This window comes from Phascolarctos cinereus, unplaced genomic scaffold, assembly GCF_003287225.1.
Source record: "Phascolarctos cinereus isolate Bilbo 61053 unplaced genomic scaffold, phaCin_HiC Scaffold_2;HRSCAF=192, whole genome shotgun sequence".
In the NCBI taxonomy this organism is placed as follows: Eukaryota; Metazoa; Chordata; class Mammalia; order Diprotodontia; family Phascolarctidae; genus Phascolarctos; species Phascolarctos cinereus.
Genome location: NW_027555625.1, coordinates 122,779,066 through 122,805,029, shown reverse-complemented (window position 1 = coordinate 122,805,029; position 25,964 = coordinate 122,779,066). Strand labels below are relative to the sequence as shown.

General features: G+C 42.2%; 1 long non-coding RNA gene across 3 annotated transcripts in view; it reads right to left on the bottom strand.

The window, feature by feature from the left end:
- The window catches only part of LOC110207618 (uncharacterized), a 57,324-nt gene that overhangs the window by 16,106 nt on the left and 15,254 nt on the right, over positions 1–25,964 (bottom strand). The window contains exon 4 of one of the 3 annotated variants that reach the window (XR_002324247.2): positions 17,286–17,370. The exons of 1 other annotated variant lie outside the window; for it this stretch is intronic. This is a non-coding gene — a long non-coding RNA (uncharacterized LOC110207618). Of the gene's footprint in view, positions 1–17,285; positions 17,371–21,651; positions 22,542–25,964 lie in introns of those variants that run through there. One more of the 3 variants, XR_002324246.2, reaches the window with a different exon arrangement.

Here is a 25,964-nt window from a genome sequence, read left to right as displayed (position 1 = left end):
ATGACAACTCATAGAGGAGCTGGGATCATGTGATGAGAACCCCAGTCAAGAAGACCACAGAAACCTAATGAATCAAATATAGATTTGCTTTTGGAATTGTTAAGGAATTACAAGCATGGGAACTAATTGCCTTACTCACAAAATGAGGATAACTTGGCTTCCTACAGGTAGGGGCCAAACTAATTGATCTTTTAAGGACACTTCAGCTATGTCCCAGTTGGCGTAGTATAGAGGACAGCATACTGAACCTGTGGTCAAGAAGATCTGGGTTTGAAACCCACCTTATGCTATTAGGGACTGTGTGACCTTAAGTAAATCTCTCCAAGGCTCAGCATCCTCATCTGCACAGTGGAAATAATAATAGCACCTGCCTCTCAGGATTGGTGTGAGTATTAAATGAGAAAATGTGTGTAAAACACTTCACACATTTTGAAGTACTATAGGTGATTCTAAGTGTTTTAACTACAAGAGAGAAAGACCTTCACTCATATGCAGGCATAGTGGACAATGAATGAGGCCATGATTTTACCCTTTGTCCTAGTCACACCACATCTGGAGGGCTATGTTGCAGTCTAGGAAGGGGAGAGACAGAGATAGACAGAGGCAGAGAGAGACAGAGACAGAGACACAGAGAGACAAAGACAGAGAGACAGACATGGAGGAAGACAGACAAAGGAGGAGGAGGGAGACAGACAGAGACAGAGAATTTATTAAGGCACTACACTAAGCACTGAGAATACAAACACCAGCCTGGTGCTTGCCAGGCACTGTACCAAGCACTGGGAATACAAATCTAAGCAACCAAGATAGATAGTCCTTGACCACCAGGTACTTATAACCTAATGGGTGGAAGACTCCCCATAAAGAGGAGCTAGAAGACAAGATGGAATGACATGGAAGCTTGGTTCTAGGCAATATAAAGCATAAGTTCATCTATCAGAGCTCAGGGTCCCAGGAGCAAAGTCCAAGGTTCTAGTGGAAGGAGAATGAAAAGTATATATGGCCAGATGGTTTGGAAATGGCCAAAAAGGAAATTGACAAAATGGAGCATGTCCAGAGAAGAGTGAAGTAGATGAGATAGGAGAAGATCTTTATACTAGAAGGAAGCTACAGCTAGTCTAGTCCAACTGCCTAATTTTATAGAAAAGGAAACTAAGGATCAAAGAGGTCAATGACTAGTCCAAGGTCACACAGTTAGTGTGAAAACCCAAGTTTTGTCACCCCAAACCCAGTACTCCTTTGAACCACTATCATTCTCAGATCAATTGAAGGAATTAAAGAGGTATGGCCTAAAGAAAAGTAGACTTAAGGGAAACATAATTGTTGTCTTGAACACATGAAGGAACATGATAGGGTAAAGGAAGATGAACTTCTTTGAATCTTAGTTGCAAAGAGCAGAACTAGAAGAAATGAATGTCAGTTATAAGCAGCCATATTTTAGCTCTATACCGGGAAAGGACATTCTAACAGTCATACTAACAAATGGAATGGATCTTATTTGGGGGCCAATACTCCCAAGGAGACCAAAGCCCTAGGCCCCATTTTAAACAAAATAATAACAATAGCTAACTCTTTAAAGTTTGCAAAGTACTTTACTCACTTAATCTTCACAGTAGCTCTGGGAGGTAGGTGCTACTATTGTTTTCATTTTATGGAGGAGGAAATTGAGGCTGTTTGTATTACTTGACCAGGATAAATATCTTCCCAGATGGGTAGGATTATGAACTGAGGGTCTGCCTAATTTCAAATTCCATACTCCATCTGCTCTACCACCTAGTAGTAAAAAACTGAAAACCAAGTGATGTCCATTGAGTGGGGAATGACTAAACGTGCTGGTGGTATCAGATTGTAATGAAATATTATAGTTCCATCAGAAATGATGACTATGAAGAATTCAGAGAAACTTATGAAGACTAGTACAGATTTATGTGTGGTGAAGCCAAGCCAAGAGAATAAGGTACACAATTATGACAATAAGGTAAAGAAAAACAACATTGAGAAACATCAGGACTCTAGTAGTACAATAACCAGTCTTGATTTCAGAGTGCTGAGAGTGAAATAGATAGACATCGAGTGACAGATTTCTCCAACCAGAGACATTTAGGAGACTCCAATCTATGGAGTATCCCTACCCACCCCCACCCCATCCCAGGTCACTCAAGGAAGTTTTAATGCTGAGCTATTAACATTAGGGTGCAGAATTGCCAATTAGTGAGGGGTAAATCCTTGTATTTTGGGTGACTCCTGCACCAAGTAAAGGTCAAGGAGCCCAAGTGAGGTCTCCTAGACCATAGCTCAGATGGCAATCTGTATTGGTGAAAGAATACTATGGAGTCTTGAAGTATTTAGGTCCAGGATATTGTAGTAAATGGTACTTTCTGCAGACTAAATACCTATGGACACATTCTTCTCTGGGGGTACTAACTTTCTCTTAACATCAAGACTTGGCCTAAAACTAGAGGGAGAAAGATTACTCACTGGATTTGGAATCAGAAAAATTTGGGTTTGAGTATTGATAAACTTAACCCTCTGAACTCCATTTCTCTCATCTGTAAAATGGATGTAATAATACATGCACTGCTACTAGTCAATATCCTGAAAAGATCAAAGAAAGAGGGAAATCATCTTTGTATACAAAATATATGTATACCAGGGTTTTGTTTGTTTGTTTGTTTTGCAGTGGTAAAGAGCTAGCAAGTAAGGGAGTGCCCAAATTGGGAAATGATTAAAGAAGATGTGACATATAAATGTGATTGAGAGACTGTTGTTTTCTGTAAGAAATGCTGAAGGGGATGGTTTCAGGAAAGCCTTGGAAGACTTGTATGAACTGTTGCAGTGAAGTGAGCAAAGCCAAGAAAACAATTTAGACAATCATAACAACATCACAAAAATGGTGACAGACTTAGGGACTCTGATCACCCAAATGTCCAACTAGAAGAATTCATGATGAAACAAGCTGCCTACCACCTGACAGAGAGGTGATGATTCAGAGTGCAAATTGAGACATATTTTATTTGGACATGGCCAATGTGGGGATTTATTTTGCTTGATTGTACATGTTTGTCATAGGTATTTTGTTTTTCTTTCTTTCTTTCTCATTTAGAGTGGAGGAGGGAAAAGTGGGAGGGAAAGAAAGTAGATTTTCATTGATTGATGCGAAAAAGTAAAATTTAGTTAAAAACCAAAAAATAAAATAAAAATACATGTATCACCTTTCTCACAGAGTTGTTGTAAGGATGAAATCAGGAAATATATGGAAAGTTCTTTGAAAACTATAAAGCACAACTTATTATTGGAAACCATCTGAATGAACAAAAACTCTAAAATATAGAATGTGTTTAAAACAGTACAATTTTATTGCCTTTAAGCATAAAGTAACTAGAACTAAAACTAATAAAATGGAATCCAAATGTAGATTCTTAGAAGGGTCTGCTGTAATGGTTAAGACCATCTTGTAATTAGTAATAGCAAATAGTAACTAGGCCTTGCAACCTTGGAAAGGTCACTTAGAATTCATCATAGAATTTTGACCTTAGAGATCACCTAGTCCAACCCTCTTTTTTTTTTTACAGCAGAAGAAATCGAGACCCAAAAAGGAAAACCAATACAAATTTCAACTTCCTCATTCATAAAATAGTAATTCTCTTTTTACTACTTGATTCACCAGGTTGGTTTGAGGAACAAAAGAGATAATTAGATGAAAATGCTCTGAAAACTAGCTTTATATGAGGCATTGTGTTATCAGTGTTATTATGACCAGTATAGTTCCTACTTTATTAATATATATGCTCCCCCAAGTAAAGGCCTGGGGGTGGAGATGAGCAAGAGGGAAAGGGAGGGAATAAGCATTTATTAAGGTTGACCATGTGCCAGACATTCTGCTAAGCACTTCACAAATATTTTCTCATTTGATCCTCACGACAACCCTGGGAGGTAGGTACTATTATCATCCCCATTTTACAGATGAAGAAACTGAGGTTGAGAAGTTAAATGACTTGCCCTGAGTCACATAGCTAGCAAGCATCTGAGGCTGGATTCAAATTCATGTCTTGGGGAAAGTGCACAAAAATGTCCATAAAAATCTTTATACCAGTTCTTTTTGCAGTAGCAAAGAGCTGGTCACTGAGGTGGTGCTTAATGCTAGGCTCTTTTTACCACACTACCCAGCTGCCAAGAGACAAAAAGAGACAATCCCAGAATTGGCAAGGATTTCAGTTTAAATCAATTCAGTTCAATTAAATTGAATTAAGAGCAAGTAGTACAATGTAGTAGAGCAGCTAGGTGGACCAGTGGATAAAGCACAGGGCCTGGAGTCAGGAAGAACTGAGTTCAGACCTAGTCTCAGACATTTACAAGCTATGTGACCCTGAATGAGTCACTTAACCCTGTTTGCCTCAGTTTCCTCATCTGTAAAAGGAGCTGGAGAGGGAAATGGCAAACCACTCCACTATCTCTGCCAAGAAAATCCCAAAGGGTCACAAAGGGTCAGACATGACTGAAACAACTGAACAACAAGAGTAGAATTGGTTTGGAATTATGGGATCTGGTTTGAGTTCTAGCCCTGGGACTTCCAACCTTTGTGACACTGGATGAGTCACTTTCCCTCTCTGAGTCTCAGTTTCCTACTTTGTGAAATGAGGAAGTTAGAAGACATGATACCTAAGGCCCCTTCCAGCTATGAGCAATTCAATTCAAGAAATAGCTGAGATCCTTTGCTCAGCTCTGTTGATTCAAAGATGAAACGACATAGATTTTGCCCTTGGGAGCTTAAGGAAAGTGGCACATATACAAATTATTATGATTCAAGGTCATACTTATGAAAGGGGAAGGGGAAAGAGAAAGATCCCGGCAATGTTTTAAGAAAGGATGAGGGAGAGATCACATTATTTGGAGGGACAGGGAAAGTCTTCTCAGACCACCTGAGTTCCTTCATCTTGCCTTAGATTTCTCTTTGAACTTATCTTCCTGTCCCTTACACCAGAGTCGTTGCTGGACTTCTTGCTGAGCCCCACTCCCTTAGATTCTAACCTCCTTGACAGCAAGAAGACCACAAAGAATCGGCAGGGCCTTTGTGACATAAATGTTCTTCTGATTGAATTGAGAAGGATTTTATCATGTACAGATGCAGAGAGAGCATATTCCAGGGATGGGGGGGGGGCTGACCTTTGTGAATCTACAGGGTCTGAGAGAACCAGAGGAGGTCAGGAGCAGGCAATGGAGTCCTCTGGTCAGAACACAGACGGTGTTAAAGCGAGGTGTGTGAGATACGCTTGGAAAGATGGGCTTGAAGGCAGGAAGTTGGCATCATTCCTCAGACTAGGTGTATGACCCAGGGGAAGTCATTTAACCTCTCAGCCTCAGTTTTATCATCTGTCAAATGGGAATAATAATAGCACCTACCTCACCAGAGTATTGCAAAGATCAAATGAGTTAGCATTTAAAACACTTTACAGACCTTAAAGGATCGTGTAAATGCTAACTTGGTGGCAATGGTCTTATTACTGTCATTTATTAGACTATGGAGGGAGGGCCTCTGATTGAAAAAATTCAGTTGTAAGAAACTCACTAGTGAGGAGGTTGGAATTTCTGAAATGGACTGGGAAATAAAAGTTATCCTCTGCATTCCTCTCCAGAAAATAAGCTCCTTGAGGTCAGGGACAGTATTTTTTTAAACACCTTATATTTATAGGATTTAGAAACCATCTAGTCCTTAGAGACCACCTAGTCCTATGAACTCATTTTGCAAATGGGGAAACTGAGGCCCATTGAGAAGAGATTTGCCCAGGGTCATACATGTAGAGAGCAAGCTTCAAACCCTGGTCCTCTTACCCCACAGTGAGGACTCTTTCCATTCTTTCACTAGTATCTGGCACTAACTAAATATTTGTGGATTGACCAAAATGCTTCTTTTTCTGAGGTCCATTGGCCTCATTTGTATACACTCCTCCTCTTCCACCCTCCTTTCCACTAAAATCATCAGACCTTTTTCAGGCAAACTAGTATCTAAACATACCCCTTCCCCATTTCATACATGAAGTCAATTGTTTGAACCCAAGTATGAGACTTTACATTTATCCCCATCAAATTTCAACTTCTTAGACTCAACCATCATTCTGAGATATTTTTGGCTCCTAACTTTGTCATCCAGTATGTTAACTATTCTTTCCAGCTTTTTGCCATTTCCAGCTTTAATAAGTATGCTATCTATGCCTTTGTCCAAATCATTATACAAATGTTAAACAGCAAAGGGCCAAGTCTAGACCCCTGGAGCATTCCATTGGAATCTTCCTGCCAAACTGACATTAATGATTATTCTTTGAATATAGCCATTCAACTAGGTCCAAAAACCATCTAATTGCAGTAGCATTTAGCCCACATCTCTCCACATTTTCCACTAAGAGAGAGGAAGAGAGAAAGAGAGAGAGAGAGAGAGAAAGAGAGAGAGAGAGAAAGAGAGAAAGAGAGAAAGAGAAAGAGAGAAAGAGAGAAAGAAGAAAGAGAGAAAGAAAGAAAGAAAGAAAGAAAGAAAGAAAGAAAGAAAGAAAGAAAGAAAGAAAGAAAGAAAGAAAGAAAGAAAGAAAGAAAGAAAGAAAGAAAGAAAGAAAGAAAGAAAGAAAGAAAGAAAGAAAGAATTTTGGCAGTCCTACTTGATAAAGATAGCCTGGCTCTTTGTGATCACTCTTTCCTTTTCAGGATGTTAATTAACCATATCTTTGGTAACTCATCCTAGAATTATGCCAGGAATAAAAGTCAGTCTCCCTGGATATAGTTCACAGACTCTGTCCTCCTCCCCCTGCCCCCACTTTTCTTTTTCAAAATCAGGACATTTACTATTCTTCAGACCTGTGACACCTCCCCCATTCTCCACAGTCTCCAGTATCCCTGACCCATTGGCCAGCAGTCATATTCACCACTTTTTTAAGCATCTGAGGATGTATAAGTGACTTATCTCTCTACTTTTCTTGGGGTTTTATTGCATATTAGCCATTTTTATTCTCTCATTTCTCTCCTTGGCAGAGAAAACAGAAACGTCTTAGGAACTGAGCAGCTCTACCTTCTCTGTGTTGTCAGTTACGTCATTAGTAATGTGCTGCAGCCTATTTACACCCACCACATGTCTTTCCATTGCCCTTTGGGACACTTGTAATTTTGATTCTTCAAAGTTTGCCTTATTCCATGAATCACAGACAAAGCATTACTGGGAGAATATTCATAGAACCACAGATTTAGAAGCTACAGGGATCTGTAATGACTCAAGGTCATCTGATGCAACTCCTTCATTGTACAGGTGAGGAAACTGAGGCCAAAAGAAATGACGTGATTTGCTCAAGTTCACACTGGTAGTTAAACTAATATTTAAGCCCTGGTCCACAGATTCCAAATCCACGACTCTTTAATATTACACCACACTGGTCTTAAGGAGATTGACTTTTGTAGCAGCAAACAGTTTAGAGTTACTGAAAGCATATCGCATTTTCCAAAATGCAATCCTGATGTCTATCTTTAACTCAGTTCCAGGCTCAACTTAACTATTCAAGTACAGCACCAGTCCAGGTTAGATATATTGATAAAGGTTAATGGGCTGCCCATCTGATTGCATGTCACACTGTGAACAGTGTGTGCTTTCTTTTGCCAGCTAGACCAATCTCTTTCCCACTATCTCAGTCTTCCTTGGGGGAGTTTTGGTAGTATTCCAGGGCTCAGGGCTATTAGATAATATCACCTGTGAATCTAGATAACCTCAGCATTTATGGGGAACTTCTCTGTTTGGACTCTATGCAGAACATCTTCCATAGCACTGGTTGAGATCTTAGACAAGAGTATGTCTCCTTGTTTTATGCCTAGTTTGATATATTAGTACTTGGTACATTATTGAATTGTAATGATGCGGTCATACCTATCATATAATCATCTATGAATTTTCTATAAATTATATATACATATATGTATCATATAATCTTAAGGTAAAGATTTTTAGCATGTACATGGAGGAGATCTTGTTTAAGGAGAGCTTATAAGGGAAAGTAGGTGGTGCAGTGGATAGTGCTGACCCTAGAGTCAGGAGGACCTGAGTTCAAATCTGGCCTCAGACACTAGCTCTGTGACCCTGGGCAAGTCGCTTAACCCTGTTTGCCTCAGTTTCCTCATCTGTTAAATGAGACAGAGAAGGAAATGACAAACCAATCCAGTATCTTTGCCAAGAAAACCCGAATAGGGTCATGGAGAGTCAGCCACAATTAAAATGACTCAACAACAACAACATCTTCATGAGTAGTCGTGCCTGAAAAAGTTACTGAGCTAATGACCAATCTTAGGGTGATGAGAAGCTCCTTGAGGAGAAATAAAGGAGACATGCAACATGGGCCAGTGAAAAGAGTACTGGATATGGAACCAGAAGTCCTGAGATTAAATCCTGCCTCTTCCACTTATAACTTCTGTGACCTTAGTCAAGTAATTTCAACTCTCTGTGCACCCCAGTTTTCTCTTCTGTAAAATGAGGGGATTAGATTCAATGACTTCAAAGGTCTCTTTCAGCTCTAGATCTATGATCCTTGTTGGAAGGAACTATATTTTACATTTCTTTGTAACCCCCACAGCATCCAAAATTCACAAATATCCATTTGATTAAGGTCAAGTTTTGATATCTCAACTTTTCTTACCTTGGTGCCCATCTGTACAGTAGGCAGACAATTCACCAAATCATGGAATCTTGGGGTCAGAAAAGTAGCTGGACTAAAGATTGCCTTAGTCCAATCTCCAACTAAAGAGTAATTCTAGGGTAACATAGAGGCTAAAGGATTGCTCTTAGTGTTAGGAAGACCTGGGTCTAAACCCTGCCTCAGATTCTTACTAGCCAGGGAAGACGTTTAATCGCTCTGGGCTTCAATTTCCTGAGCTGTAAAATAAAAGGATGGAACTCAGTGGCATCTAAGGTTCCTTCCAGCTTTAAACCTATGATCCCAAATGGACATCTAGATCTGCTTGGGAAACTTCACTGGTAGGAAGTGTAACACCTCCCAAAATAGCCCATTCCATTTTGGGGCACCTCTTATTGTTGGGAAGTTTTTCTTTCTATTCAACTAAAATAGATCTCCCTATAACTTTCCCCCATTGATTCCAGTTTTTCCCTCTGGGTTCAGATAGAACAGGTCTGAACTCTTCCAAATTTTCAAAGATAGCAACCACAAACCCCACAAGTCTGCTCTTCTTCATATGCCCATTTTTTCCAATTAAATCTTATATACGGTAGTTTCCAGTTTCCTCACCATGTTGGTCACTTCTTACAGAAATGCTCCCTTTTGTCAATGTCCCTCCTGAAATAGGTGCACAAAACTGAATGTAATACTTCAGATGTCACAAGATCGGGGCAGTATGCCCAGGCACTATCACCTCCTCTATTCTGAACGCTGCTCCCCAAGGGGAGGAAGCTGGACACATTGGCTAGAAGCCTGAGCAAGGTGGTAACCCTTTAATTCAATTCAATTCAATTCAATTCCACAATTTATTAAACATCTATTATTGGCAAAGTTCTAGGCTTATTCATGCCAACAGCAAGAGAAAATTTCAGGAGTTTATCCAAGCTCATGAACTGGATACTCCTTCGGTGACAATCTCCTTCCCATATTTATTGAAGAGAAGAACCCAGCCCTCTAATTATTGCCCAGGCAGAAAGCTAGACTTGGAGGAAACATCCTTGAGGATGAAATGTGGGCCAAGAAGGCAGGACAGGAAACACAGGGTGGGGCCAGGTAGAAAGACCCAGTCCTCCTGGAGCCAAGACCGGAACTAGCCTGTTTGCTTTGCCTTCACCGAGGGTATCATTTCCAGTTGGGCTGAAAATCGCTAATGACACAGGGCCAGAGGGGAGGGTGGGGTAAGTAGATGCCAAAGGGATGAGCATGGCACGTCCCTGAAATAGACCCAGTGGGGAGGAGCAAGACCATGTTGGGGACAGAGGAATCACCCACAGGAGGCATATAAATTGGGTGCCTGGCTAAGGTGCTATGCATATGGTGGCCAACCTAGCAGGATTTGACCAGTCTGTCAGGTATTTAATTAAAGAAGTCCATTCATTCTCACTAACGTACTGCAGTAGGGCCACCTTTTGTTTTTAGTTTTGATAATGCTGACACTAACTATAAATGATGGTGATGTGAAATCAGCCATGTGCATAAATCAGTTCATTTAAACATTTTGGAGTCAGAAGACATACATGGTTCAAATCTTGACTCTGCCACTTACTATACTGTGACCTTGGGGAAATCACTTCTCCCACTCTGGATCTCAGCTCCTTCAGATGTAATGATATCTAATGCTTGTATAGCACTTTAAGGTTCACAAAATGTTTTACATATGTTTTCTTATTTGATTCTCACAACAACCCTAAGAGGTAGATGTTACTATTATCCCGTACCTTACAGATGAGGAAAGTGAGGGTCATAGAGGTTGAGTACCTTCATATAGGTAATAAGACTCTGAGAAGAGAATTGAACTCAGATCTTGGTAACTTCAAGTCCAACACTTGACCCATAACCCCAAGCTATTTGTATAGCCTCTATACATTTGCCTGTAAGTTTTCTTCCAGCTCCATATGTATACAACTATGATCCAAAAGCTCTCCCTCAGGGGCCCAGTCCTTTTAGCAAAGAGAGTGCCTGACTGCCATGTATATATTCATCTGTTTGCCTATTCCTTTCCCCCAAAATGCAAGTTCCTTGAGGGCAGAAAGTGCTTTTCATTACATCTGTCTATCCCTAAGGGCTAGCACAGTGCTTTGCATGAAGAAGACACTTCCAAAATGTTTGCTAGATTAGACTGGATTCTATTGAAACTTCTATTTTCTGTGCCTCTGTTTCCTCCCACCTCATTATATGATTAGAATGATGATACTTGTCCACAAATAAGTCAGCTGGAAAGTAACAAGGGTACAGAAAGGGAATCCTACTCCACAGTGAACCAAGTTGACTTCTGGCTTTATCAAATGTTCAAGCTGGAAGTAGAGCCTTAGGAAATATGAAATGGATGGTTGTGAAGCAATGGAAAAGGCACTGGGATTCGGAACCAAGGAACTGGGTTTGAATTCTGGCTTTAACTGGCTAAGTAGGTGAGTCTGGGCAAGTCATCTTACTTCTCTGGGTTCCAGTTTCCCCAGCTATAAAATAGAGAGAAGGTAGGGTTAAACCTAAGATCTCTCATACATCCAAATCCACAACACTGAATTATAGAGCTTAAATTCAAACCCATTAAATTCAAACACTGATTCCAAATCTGGGGCTCTTTCTACTCCTTGGGCAAGTCAATCTCTCTGTCTGTCTGTCTCTCTCTCTCTGTCTCTCTCTTTCTCTCTTTAGTGGTATTTTCTTTTTTTCCAATTACATGTAAGAACAATTTTTAACATTCTTTTTTTCAATTGAGTTCCAAATTATCTCCCTCCTTCCCTTGCCACCCCCTCCATAAGACACTGAGCGATTTGATACAGGTTATGAGTGTGTGATCATGTAAAATATATTTCCATTTTGGTCATGTTGCTCTCTCTCTCTCTCTCTCTCTCTCTCTCTCTCTCTCTCTCTCTCTCTCTGCCTCAGTTTCTCTCACTACAAAAGGAAGGGTTCGTATTAAATGATCTCTCAATGGTCCCTTCCAGCTCTAAATCATTGAATGTTAGCCGGTGACAATCCAGGTTCTCTGCTTGAAAACTCATTACCGCCCTCTGAGGCAACCAAGTCTTAATGAAGAGAGAAAGGGAGAGTCAGTGGCAACTGACGTTAATAGCTTACGTGTAGATAGCACTTTAATGTTTGCAAAGTGCTTTATAAATATTCTCTCATTTGATCTCAAACAACCCTGGGAGGAAGGTGTGGTCCTCATTTGACACTCAAAGAAACTGAGGTGACTTGCCCAGGGTCACTCAGGAAATATCTGAAGCTGGATTTGAATTCATCTCTTCCTAACAAGAGGTCCAATTTTCTATTTGCAGTGCAACCCATCTACCATGTTACCCATCTAGATGCTGGGCAACTCCCTAAGAGATTTCTGTCGGGTAAAGGCTTCCAGATTAACTTGTGCTTTTTTTTTTGATGAGGCAAGTGGGGTTAAGTGACTTGCCCAGGGTTACACAGCCAGTGAGTGTCAAGCGTCTGAGTCCAGATTTGAGCTCAGGTCCCCCTGACTCCAGGGCCAGTGCTCCATCCACTGCATCACCTAGCTGCCCCTCAGATCAACTTGTGGATGGCAATCAGGCGTATGCTGGAGCCAGAGCTGATTGTTAAATTTTTAGTATGAGCGTTTACACTTTGGAAATCTGCAAATGCTACAAATTGCAGCTTGATTTATTGTTTCATTGATCGTCTAGACTTAAAGTGATGGAGAAAAATATGAATAATGCAGGTTAAATTGAAAAGTATGTTGTTGTTGTTGTTGTTTTTCAGGAGCCAGATGTTTAATATTTGTCAGCATACCCACTGCAATCTATTGCTTTGAACAAAAACGGATTTAGTCAGAGGCCAAATCCATTAGGGGCTAAATGTGAATTTTGACGGCTTAGAAGAATAAAGCTCTGAACAGGGAGTCAAGGGACTTAGTCCAATGCTTCCTTTCTCCATGTGTACCTGGGCAAGTCACCCGATGTCTGTATACCTCATTTCCCCCATTCCGCAAATGAGGCCATTGGACTGAGAGCTCTCATCTCTTCCAGCTCCAACATTCTATGAATTTAATTGAATTAAGCATTGAAGAATGGGGTAGGATTTTGCTGTGCACAAAGTCCTTGTAGGCATAGGAGGGAATAGGAATTTATATGGTGCCCAGTGTGTCCTGGGCACTGCGCTAAGTGCTTTGCAAATATCAGACCGGTTGATCCTCACAATGACCCTTTGAGGAAGGTGCTGTTGTTATCTCCATTTTACAATGGAGGAAACTGTAGAGGTTAAGTGACTTGCCTAGGGTCACACAGCTAGCTAGTAAGTATCTGAGGCTAGATTTGAACTGAGGTTTTCCTGACTCCAGGCCCAGAGCTCTACCCACTGCACCACTTCGCTGTCCTGGCATAAGATGTTGTTCTTAGGATTTAGAATGAGAAAAGACCTTTAAGATAATCTACAACCCCAACATTTGGCAACAGCCAAAGGTTTCTGAGTGCACAAAGACAGAAAATTAATTAAAAATCAAACACGTACTGAATCTGAGGTGTTTCTGGCAGCACTTGCCCGTATGGCACTGCACAGCTTCACTGCAGCCTTGGTTCTGAACACAAAGCACGTACACTTTGCACTGTGCACGCCATCATGCCACACAACAGCGACAATGCTGCTGAAACTGGAAAAGGGGTCTCAAGTGAAAAAAGTTTAAGGAGCCCTGATAGTCTATTGCTCCATTTTACACATGAGAACATCTGCCAAAAGCCAGGAGAAATTAAGAGACCCGAGGTTGAACAGGATCTGGACAGAAGTCACCTGACTCCAAATCCAGTCCTTCTTCCAAGTTGCCCAGTCCTCTCGTCTTACCCCTATTCCCATTGAGGCCACCTATCCTTATTGAGGGAAAGCACTTAACCCTATACAAGACAGCTAGTGAGTGGAATACAAAACAAAATTCAGAGCCAGGCTTCCTGATTCCAAATCCAGGGCTCCTTCCATTATACCATCTCTCCTCCCAGCAGTGGGCACAAAAGCAGGTAAGTTTAAACAGGTTCAGAGAATAGCAAGAAGTCTAGAAAAACTAGGGCAATTTCCTGAAGGAAATTGATGATCATGATGAGGACAACAATGATGATTTCAATGACTTTACATAGTGAGAGATGGGCTGGAAAGGATCTAGATTAAAGAATATATGCCGTATTTGTTGGTTAATAGGGATCCACTGAATGTTTTTGAGCAAGACTATCAAATGACTGGTCAGAACCTATGCTGATGGTTGGCTTTCTCTAATTTCCTTTGTGATTGGTTCCTAAATAACCCAACTGAATTTCTCAGTGGGTTTGGGTTGGCTTCAAAGGCACGCACAGTAGGGCCTGGGAACACACAGGTGTTGGCAGGTCATGAAGGTGAGCGTTTCTTTTTCTGGATTCTTCACTCTAGTACTCACCAGATGTGTGACTGTAGGCAGGTCTATCCCCATTAACTTCCTCATCTGTAAAGTGGAGATCGTAGTCTTTGCCCTACCTGCCTTGTGGGGCCATTAGGAGGAATGCAATTTGTCATCCTTAACATATTATAGAAATGAAAATTATTATGGGGAAGCAGTATAGTATAGTATAAATGTCATTTAGTATGGTGTGCAGTGGTACAGTACAACACAGTAGAAAAATCATGGGCTTTGGACTGAAGCAATCTAACTTCACATCCTGGCTCCAGTGAGTGCTGGCTGTGGGACTGGGCAAGTCCTCTGAACCTCATCTTCCTCCTATGTGAGATGAGGATAATTATCACAATAATAATGATAACATTTATACTACCCACCTCATTGGACTGTTGTAAGGAAACCTTAAAATGCTATATAAGTATGAAGCATCATTATTAACCCTTTCATCTTCTTTGTGGGTGGCAATATACTATTTGCATTGAATACTGGAACATGTCCAAAACTGAGCTCATTATCTTTACCCTCCAACCCTCCCCTCTTCCAAACTTTCTGGTCAATCTTCTGGGTACCACTTCACTCCCAGTTACCCAGGCTTGAAACCTAGGGTCATCCTCAACTCCTCACTATCTCTCACCCCCTATATCCAATCTATTGCCAAGGCCTATTGATTTCACCTTTGCAACATCTCCCATGTATGCCCTTCCGACATTGCCACCATGATGGTGTAGGACCTTATCACCATATTCCTGGACTATTAGAATAGCCTGCTGGTTGGTTTCTCTTCTTCAAGTCTCCAGTTCACCCTCCACTCCTCTGTCAAAGTGATGTTGCTAAAGCGCAGGTCTGGACATCTGACCTTCTCCTAGTTCAGTAAACTCCAGTGTCTCCTAATCACCTCCAGGATCAAATGTAAAATCCTTTGTTTGGCATTCAAAGCCCTTTATAACCTTTATAACCTGCCTCTCCTTTCCAGTTTTATTACATCTCATACCCCATGTACTATGTGATCCAATGATACTGGCCTCTTTCTTATATCTCAAATTAGATGTTAAATCTGCCAGCTCTGGGCATTTTCTCTGATTGTCCTCCATGCCTGGACTTCTCTCCCTTCTCATCTCTGCCTCCTGGATTCCCTGGCTTCCTTCAAGTCTCAACTAAAATTCCACCTTCCATAGGAAGCCTCTCCCAATCCCTTTTAATTCTAATGCCTTCTCTCTCTTAATTTTCTCCAGTGTATCCTATATATAGCTTCATTGTCCAAAGTTGTCTTCACGTTGTCTCTCTCATTAGATGGTGAGCTCCTTAAGAGCAGAGACTGTCTTTTGACTTTCTTTGTATCCTCAGAACTTAGCGCAGTGCCTGGCACATAGCAGGCACAGACTGACAATAAAGAGCCTCCTAAGTGGGGTTTGTAATCCCTCAAAAATAGTTTGGCCTGGGGCAGGTAGGTGGTACAGTGGATAGAGCCCTGGCCCTGGAGTCAGGAGGACCTGAGTTCAAATCTGGCCTCAGACACTTGACACTCACTGGCTGTGTAACCCTGGGCAAGTCACTTAACCCCATTGCCTAGCAAAAGACAAAAACCAACAACAAAAATAGTTTGGCCTAAATGTTCACACAGAAAGACTAAAAAGAGCTGGGCCCAGAACTGGAAAAGGAGGAGATGAATGGGATGGATTGCCTTGGGGAAATGGAGCAATGCTTTTAATGATCCCAAATTTCTCCCCAAAACAAAAGCCCATCTTCATAACAGTATTCTTCTTTCAGTGATGCATGACTTCCAGTCATGTAATACCAGTCTCTAATGAATTACTATTGAGGGTCACCCAAAGGGCAATGGAGGGATTCATGGTGCTTGTCAATAATCTACAACACGTTAACAAGGAAGGATGAGGTAAGAGAAGCCATGTAAGCAGTGTAATCAGATATGAATGATCCAAAAAGAAGGTGTGCTGGTATTACCAATGGCCAGCCTGCGTGATCCACAAGTACCCATGAGGACCTCCAGAATATTAGTTTATACTCCTCCTAACCCCATGGAAGATTTATAGGAAAACATGGACAAGAGAACCACAGTATAAGAGGGCATTGATGGGTTGTAATCTGAATTGTTGGAGGGAAGGAACATACCTATCAAATCACATTTCAGGAAACTGTTTTTTTTTTATCTGGCCTTTTCGGAACTATGGGAATATCACACAAACAATCCATCAGCTTCCTTCCCCTCTACAATCATGTCAGCTGGAAGTCTGACCACTTGCCCACCCTGATGGACTGAAATAGTGCGGGTAGCCTCCTCACCCACAGATGTGGAATGTGACCTTCTTTCCTCTAGTCACCTACGAAAACATAGACTGGGTTGGCCCTTGGGCTGTAAAAGGAAAAGGATTTAGGGGGAAGGTGGAAGATTTATTAAAATGACACACCCATCCCATAAAGAGAGAACAGGGAATGAGAGAGCTAGAAAGAGAGGGAGGGAAGGAGGGAGGGAAGGGGAAAGAGAGAGAGAGAGAGAGAGAGAGAGAGAGAGAGAGAGAGAGAGAGAGAGGTAGGCTCGTGAGCACAGTCAAAATCTTGAGTCAGCAAAGAGACCAGAGGTGTTCATAGAGCAGGGGAAGGTCCTCCTTGTAGACAAGAAGTTGTCTCACACCAGGGTGTGTGTGTCCGGGAGGAGAGGCTGAGAGGTTAACCACATACAATGTTGAGGGAGGGGCTTGAACTGACTGTCAGAGAAGCCTTACCTACCTCAAATCCAGAAAGTGATGACATTCATGCCCACGACGACATCACCCCATGGCCACTTCCTTTTTCAATGGGAAGAAAAGGGAAGTGGGGAGGGATCCATAGGTGTGGAGGGTTAAAGAAAATATAGCCGTGAGGACCCTATTTCTGCCCCCTCCCTTTTGAGCTATCTCCCCGATCCTAGGAGATGGAATCAAGAGAAGAGGGTTCAAACCCTGGCTTAGGCACACACTTAGCTATGTGAGCCTGGGCCAGTCACTTGAAATTTCTGGGTCCTCAGGTATCGGTCTTGGGCTCTGAGATCTCTCCCATTCTACCATGATGACCTTACACATGAGAGCAAGTGTTCAACTAAGTGGTGCTATTTTTGAAGAGCAAGAGGAAGGACATGAGGAAGACTTTCTTTCCTAAAATATATCCCTACCTAGTTGGCCTTTAGTATACTGGAAAAAAGATACTCCCACAGTCTAGAGAGCTGAGCTTTGTTTCAACGGTTCCACAAAGCTTTTTGTTCTGAGTTCCAGTTTTCTTGTCTGCAAAGTGTTTAGCCTGGAGAAGAATTAGAAGGGAATATTATCACGGTCCTCATGCAATTCGATGGGTTGTCATGGGAAGAGGGAATAAATAGATTTGTTTGATTTGGACTCAGAACTGAGAGCAATGGGTAGAAGTGACAGAGAGGCAGCTTTCAGCTCGCTACAAGAAAAAACTTCCTAACAGCAAAGCCTATCCAAAAATGGGATGGGCCGCCTTGTGAGGGGGCAGATTTCTGTCACTGGACATTTCCTAGGAGAGGCGGGATGACCACTTGGCAGGGATGTCATGGTGAGAATTCTCTAGATATGGGTGGGTAGGACTCCGTGTCCTGTGAGGTCTTTCTAAATCTGAGACTCTGGGCTGGGTAAGGTTATGTTTTGGGCCCAGTGGCACAATGGATGGAGCACCTGGCCTCAGACACTTACTAGCTGTGTGACCTTGGGCAAGTCACTTCACCCTGTTTGCCTCAGTTTCCTCATCTATACAATGAGCTGGAGAAGGAAATGGCCAACCACTGCAGTATCTCTGCCAAGAAAAGCCCAAGTGGAGTCATGAAGAGTCGGATAAGACTGAAATGACTGAGCAACAACAGCAAGGTTATACTTATTGAAGTGACATGTTACAGTGGAAAGGGCTGGATTGGGAGTCAGAAGAACCTGGTTCAAATTCCAACTCTGCTAGCTCACTTTTCAGTTTGACCTAAAGCAAGTGGACCTCAGGTGCAGAATGAACGCAATTCTAGTCTTCAAGCTAGAGAAGGTCTTTGGGGCTATCTGGTCCAGGGGTGGGGAACCTGCAGCCTCGAGGCCCCACGTGGCCCTCTAGGTCCTCAAGTGCAGCCCTTTGACTGAATCCTTTAAAGATTTGTTCTGTGAAGTTTGGATTCAGTCAAAGGGCTACACTTGAGGACCTAGAGGGCCATGTGTGGCCTTGAGGCTGAGGGTTCCCTCCCCCTGAAGTCCAACTTGTTCATTTTACAGTTAAGGAAACTGAGGCCCAGTGACATTAAGCAACTTAATTAAAGTCACAGTTAAGGAATTTCAGAGGTAGGATTTGAACACAGGCCTTCTGGATCCAGAGTCAAGTCTTTCCAGTCTTTGGCACTAGTTGGATTAGGTGATCTTTGAAGTTCTTTGCAGTGCTCCCATTCTCTGCATTTACTATAAAGTATTCCATTTCACCAAGGAAGCCCAAGACCCACTGGACCATGGCTTATTGGAGGTTGATTTTTCCTGGCTTCCTAGCAGACAAGTTCAGCCCAGAGATGTCAGATGACCTTATCCAGTTCACACAATCAAACAGTTCTCACAAGTAAGAATTTTCCCTAGACTCTCAGCCTACTTCTGGAACCATCAAGCCAAGTTTTCCGATGCTCATGGGAAGGGGGTTCAACTTTTTAAAGTATATTACAAACAAATACATTTGCCCTTTAACACTCTTCAGGGGAGGTGGGGAACAGATATGTTCTGTGAAGTTTAGATTGAGTCAAAGAGCCACACTTGAGGACCTAGAGGGCCACATGTGGCCTTGAGGCTGAAGACTCCCTGCCCCTGCTCTAGGTAAATCATGTGGATTCAGATAACTGGAATGAAATTGGAAGCCCAAGACAAGTCCTCCAGAATTGGAGCTGGAGGAGCATTACCAAGGGAGAGATCCCTACAAGCTAGCACAGGGAGCAGAAACTTCCTGACAATGTGAAACACCACTTCCTTTGGGCAGGGTGGAAAGAGAGTTGGTTACCCCTAGCACCAAGTGACTTTGGTTTGTATCCTGGTCCTGCTAACTGTGTTGCCTTGGGCAAGCCATCTACCCTCTCTCTTAGCCTCAGTGGTTTTTTTTTAAATCTATGAAATGGAGATGATAATCCAAATTACCTCCATCACAGGGTTTCTATGAGGAAAATAGACTTGTAAACTTCAAAGCTTGATAGAAATGTCAGTTGCTATAAAGCTTTCCTTTATTCCTCTCCCTGTTTCAATCTTCCTCAAACCTCTCTTTGACCTCTCTTGTCCTGAATTGCAAAATAACTTGTATTATAGTTATTTTCTTGTACCTAGGCATAGTAGTTGGGCTTGAAGAGCAAGGGCTCTATTGATTTTTTTTTTTGGCATCCCCAGTGCCTTTCTCAGTCCCTTCCAGGTGGTGAACATTTAACAATCAACCAATCAACATTTATTAGGCACTTACTAGGTGCAAGGCCCTGTAGTAGGTACTGGTCATAGAATAGCAAAAACAAGCCTTTTAAGAAGCTTGATGAATATCTGAACTGGATTGGATTGGATTGGAGAGGTGGGAGTTCTGAGACTTTAAGAACAACAGAGTTTTTCAGACACTTTAATATGATGATAGGACTTGGAGCTCAGCTGTGTGCCCAAAGCACACTAAAAGTATCACCCAGAGGGTACAACAGAGACGCCATGGTGTTGTTACTAGACAAGGAACCAGGAGACTTGGCTTCTAATTCTCTTCTATCGCTAACTTACTGTGTGATCTTGGGCAAATCCTTCTGATCTCTGGGTCTCAGCTTCTTCGAGATGTCAAAAGAGAGGATTCTTCTAATATTCTTTGTTTCTGTGACTTACTACTGTGGCGAGCCAATAGGTTTTCCCTATAGATAGCTACTTTTTGCTCAAGTAGCAAAAAGTGAAGAAGCCCCCAATCTCGGCCTCAACCCGTCTGTAACATGGCAGGAGGAGGGGTGGTTTGGGGACATCTGCAGTGTCCCTTCCAAATCTAAATCCTATGAGCCCATGCTGAGATTTGACTCCAATGAGCTACCCGAAATGAATAGAGGGCAACCTTCTCAGGGGAGGCCTCTCACAGCTTGTCACACCTGACCCTTGATTTTAGTGGCATATGCTGTATTTTGTTGTTTTTGCTGTAGTGTTTGATGAGTTGGCTGCTTTTCAACAGTAAAGCAGTGTCCAGTTCTGCTCATTAGGAAATCTAAAAGCAGAAGTTATTCACGAAGAGGTGGAGGAAATGGCCTTTATTGCCATTGGTAGACTAGCTTTCAACACCATTTTGCAATGTTTCTGGGAACCTGCCCCTACTCCCTTCCTGGGGCCTGGGGTGGCCTTGTCTGAGGACGTAAGAGCAAACCACAACCCGTCTATCCCTTATCAAATTCTGCAAAGGTTGCTTTCCCAAATAAAATTGTACCCCAACACCCAACAGGTTTATGGAAAAGAGGCAAGGGAGATGTGATGGAAAGAGTATTGGATTTGGAGTTCAAAGACCTAAGTGTGAATTCTAGCTGTGCTATTTATTCTCTGTGGGACGTTGGGCAAGTCACTTAAACTCTGTGGGCCACAATTTTTCTCCTCCATAGAATGTCAGGGTTGGACTTGATGATTTCTGGGGTCCCTTCCGGCTCTAAGTCCTACAAAATTGCATTTGCTTCACAAAGGAAAGTACACATGAATGATATTCCAAAGTGCTTATGTGTTTCAGCCCTGGGAAGGCACTTTGTTCCAAAGATCTCTAAGCATTTCACCAGAATTCCTTTTTCTTTCCATGACCAAGTGGTATCTCTCCCCACGAACACCTATACACAAAACCAGATATTTTGGTAAATAGGAATGCTGCATCTAAAAGGCTCCTCTTATGGAAGGATAAATGAAGATGAAGAAGAGTTCTCATGGCCCGAGGCGGCATTACCAGGGTCAAAGAAACAAAGATCTAGAGTTTGAAGGGATCTTCAAAGTCATCTAGTCTAGCCTCTCACACGCAAAAACAGCGATTCAGGGAAATTAAGTGACTTGTCCAAGGTCACACAGGCAATAGTAGCAGAACCTAATGACAACTTAGATTTACTTTCCCAACAACACTGCTACCACCCTGGTGCAAGCACTTGTTACCTCACACCTAAAGGATTGCAATAATCTTCTGCTTGGTCAAGACTGACCACACCACCCCTCCACCCCCTTTTTCAATAAACTCCCACGGCTCCCTATTACTTCCAGGACCAAATATAAAACCCTGTGTCTGGCTTTCAAAGTCCTTCCTGAGTCCTTCCTGCCTTGCTAGTCTACTTTACACCTTACTCCCCTCTCTATACACTTCCATTCAGTGATGTGGGGTTCTCTGCTGCTCTTGGCACAAAACACTCCATTTCCCCACTTGGAGCTGCTGGAACACTCTCTCTCTCTCTCTCTCTCTCTCTCTCTCTCTCTCTCTCTCTCTCTCTCTCTCTCTCTCTCTCTCTCTCTCTCTCCACATCTCCATCTCCCTGTTCCTTCAGGGCACAGATAAAATCGCACCTTCTGCAGGAAGCTTTTCGCAATCCTTTATTTTAATGACTTCACTCTCACATTATCACCAATTTACCCTGTATATATTTTATTTGTATATAGTTGTTTGCCTGTTGTCTCCTCCCTTAGCCTATGTGGTCCTTGACTGCAGAGACTATCTTTTACCTTTCTTTGTATCCCCAGCACTTAGTATGATGCCTGGCCCATAGTAGTCACTTAAATAATGATAGTTGACCGACTATTTGACTGACTGACTGCTTTAAAACACGTGTTGCAGGACTACTAAAACTGCCCTGCTTATTCTTCAGACTCAGCATTCCTCCTTCTGCTGCCATGCTTTTGTACAGGCCAGCCGCTCCACACCCCTGGAATGCTCTTCCTCCTATCTCCTTTTCTTAGAATGTCCAGTTTTCTTCAAGGTTCAGCTCCATTGGTAACTGCTCTGGAAACCTTTCCTAACAAGAGGCAGCCTCATGCAGTAGGGAGCTGTGCTGGTCATAACAATTTGGGAACCACTGGGGCTTTTAAAACAGGGGAGTCACAAAGCCAAGGACTAAACTTTAGAATTATCTCTTTGGCTACTAACTGGAGCGTGGATATGAGTGATATGGATTAAACCTAGATTTATGACCAGTAACCCTTCCAACAGAAGGAACTGAGGTTACTCTATCAATCTGTAGTGCCTTTGGGATGGTAAATTGGGCTATCTTTTTCTCAATTCTTACTTAGCCCTTTGTCATTGAATGGGTGTTGCCTCTGACAAACTGAGACCTGGGAAAGACCTCAATTTAGAAAGGCCAAGGTCATCCACCACATCCTGGGCCATTGCCAGTTGTCTTGACCTTTGTCTAGTCGCTGGACTTTGATGACCCTGGAGGAGAGAGCAAGGCTGATGACTTTTTGCAGCTCTGTCTCATTCAGATCCAATTCCTGTACAAGTCAAGACATACACACATGACGTCATTGGTCCTCTTTGAGAACAAAGGACGAGCAACTGCAAAATCAACAAGTGCCTTAAAGCTGACAAAACGTTCTTCTCACAATAATCCTATGGGGTAGGTAGTCCTCGTATCTAGCCCCATTTTTATATATAGGGAAACTGAGGCTACAAGATATGAATTTACTTGTCTAAGGTCTTACAGGTTGGAATTTTCAGAGGCCAGATTTAAATCTAGGTTTCCTAACCTCAGGTCAAGCCCAAGACAACTTTTTCTATACCACACGGCCCCTCTAAGGCAAAAAAGGGGGGCATTTCCCTCACCTTCCTCTTCCCAAACCACCCAGTTCCTGTGGCTGCCCAAAGTATACCACTTCAGGTCTATCTCCTGCACCAAAATTATCCTTCTTCTCCTCTGTGGACTATATATATCATTTTGCAATTAAGAGAAAAGTAATGTGATTCACTAAAGTATGAATGCTGACTTAGTGCTTGAACTCTGCCCACTGTATCTGCATTGAAAAGAACACCTTGTGCGCTTCATTGAATGGGTCACAGGCCCCTTGATCTAGGGATGCATGAGACCTTAGAAGTTAATATCTCCCAAACTTTTCATTTTAAACAGAGGTGGTTAGGAAACTAAAATGCAGAGAGACTGGTTTGCTCAAGGTCACAAGGCAGAACACCAGCCCTGGCCTCCTAACTCCCAGGCCTTTCTACCACCTCTCTAGGAGATGCCAGAAGTGATATTTGGGGGTTATCCCCCTTCCTCACCCCTATAAAATAGCACCAGGTAAGAGGCTGCTGTCTCTGTTTCTGTAGAAGGCTGGCCCAGCTTCTGACCCTGTCCCTGGGAGGCAAGCCCATATTCTTCCCTCAGCACTGCAGATGAAAAAACAGAAACTGCGCGTCAGGGCAGCTTCCCCAAGGTCATACCACAAATCAACAGGAGGGCCAGGAATAGAACTTTGGAGCCTCCACCAGCCAACACCTCCCTAGGCAGAAAGTTTTGTTTTGTTTTCAAAATCTATTTTTAACTCTTTGGCATTGCCTAGCAGTCGATCCTAGTCACAGACGGAGGCTTGGACTGTGTGTACCCGAGAGGCCTGGGCTCTTTTCCCAGCATGGCGGCTCACTCCTTTGAATTCCACTGCACAATGGCTTCACCTGATGGAGCCTCACGGGGTGAATCTGTACAATGGGGAGAAAGAACTTCCTCCCTGACTGATGGCCAAAGAACTTGAGTGAAGGACAGAGGAGACTGTCTTAGGTCCATTGGATTTAGTAGTACAAATATTTTGGAGTCAGCAAGACCTGAGTTTGAATCCTGCCTCTCTCACTTACTATCTGTGTGATTGTGAGCAAATTGTTTAATTTCTCTAAACCTTAGGTCCCTCATCTGTAAGATGGAGATAATTCTTCCTATACTACTGAGGTCACTGGGTTATCATAAAGCTCAAATAAGATCATGTATGTAAAATACCTTCCAAACCTTAAAGATAATTTAAATTTTGCCAGATATTGGGCAGCTCGGTTCAAGTAGCACATCTGATATGTACTGATCGTGTGACCCTGAGCAAGTCATAAGACCTCTGGGCGCCCTAGGTAATTCTCTGAGACTAAATTATTGAGCCCAGTAGTGATCTGCACTGGTTTCTCCTTTACACGATTTTCTGGATCTGGGCCTTTGTACCTGCTGTCTCCTATCCTTGTAATACCTCCCTCTTCACCTCGTTACTTCTCATAGAATCCCTCACTTCCTTCATGATGCAGCTTGAGAAACTTGGCAGAAACTCTTTCCTGTCCCCCTCCCCCAACAATTAGCACCCTCCCTCTCAAAGCATGGCAGTGGGGAACTTTCTTTGTGTTTAACTACCTTGAATTTATTTTTACTTGTTCTATGTATATAATTTCTGTATAGTGTACACGCACACACATGGTGTCCCCTGGCCAGTCCCTTGAGAGCACAGATTGTTTCATTTTTTGTATTCCCAGCATCTAGCATGGTTCTGGTATGTAGCAGACATTTAATAAATGCTTGTTGATTATTGATTAATTGGTAGAGAGAGCTTTATCACCTGAGGTTCCCCATAGCAATCAAATCACAGATCCAAATCAAATATTATTCTCATTATTATTATTTTACAGTTGAGAAAACTGAAGACCAGAAAGCAGTGTCCATAAAACACTTCTAAACTATTTCACACTGAAATGTGCTAACAAAACCTCTGAGCTATAAGAGACCTTTAAGGTCATACATTGGTATAATTTGCAGTGATTACTATTTATTACGATACAGTATTTATATTCATCATGAAAGCATACATACTTGAAGGATCCACAATTTTCATCAGGGTAGATGCTCCCTCTTCACTGGTATAGACCAGTGTGGCATAATGGAAAATGCCAAATTAGGAGTCAGATGATATAGGGTCAAATTCCATTCTGACACTTAGCCCCTATGTGATATCAGGCAAGTCTTTTAGTGCCTCAGTTTCCTCATATACGAAATGAGAGGACTGGACCAGATAAGTAGAGGTCCCTTCCAGCTAGAGGCCTATGAGCCCATGGACTCTGGATTACCTTCACATTATGAGGAAACAGCGGAGGAAGACTCCAGTGCAGACTTTAATAAAGTAATGGGTCCTAAAATAATCATGATCATGGTAGCTGGCATTTACATAGCACTTCATGGTTTACAAAGTGCTTTACAAATATTATCGCATTTTTATCTCCATGACAGCTCTGGAAGTAGGTGCTATTTTTGTTATCTCCATTTTATAGGTGAGGAAATTGAAGCAAACAGAGGCCAAATTGATTTGCCCATGGTCACAACTGGTAAGTGTCTGGGGCCATATTTGAACTCAAGTCTTCCTGACCTCCATTTCAACATTATGCCTTACTGATGCAGGTTGTAAGCCATCTATAGTTTAGGAAATAGTTTTAGGTGCTTGCCTGAGTCTCGGAAGGGTTAAGGACCTGCTGATAGATACAAGACCGATAAATGCCGGAAATGGCAAATTCCCACAAATAACTATACTGTGCATTTAGAGAAGTACAAGAAAGGAAGACCATTGCTGAGTCAGGGGATCAGAGAAGGCTTCAAGGAAGAGGTGAATTTTGAGTTATGCTTTGAAGGACAGGTAGGAATCCAGTAGGTAAGGATCAGAACTCCACAAAATAATGGGAGGTAGTACATCTCTTCTTGTATCTTCTCTTACAGGAAGTCATTAATACAGGTTTTAGTTACCCTCATCTCATGAAACTAAAGTTATAAGCCAATTCTGTTTTCATTTCTAAAAAAAATAAACTGTCATCCATAATGACCATTCTCGGCCCCAGAGAAGAGATAAGGAAATGTACCTCCCTTCTTTCAGGAAAGATGAAGAAGGGACTACAGTTATCCCTTCCACATT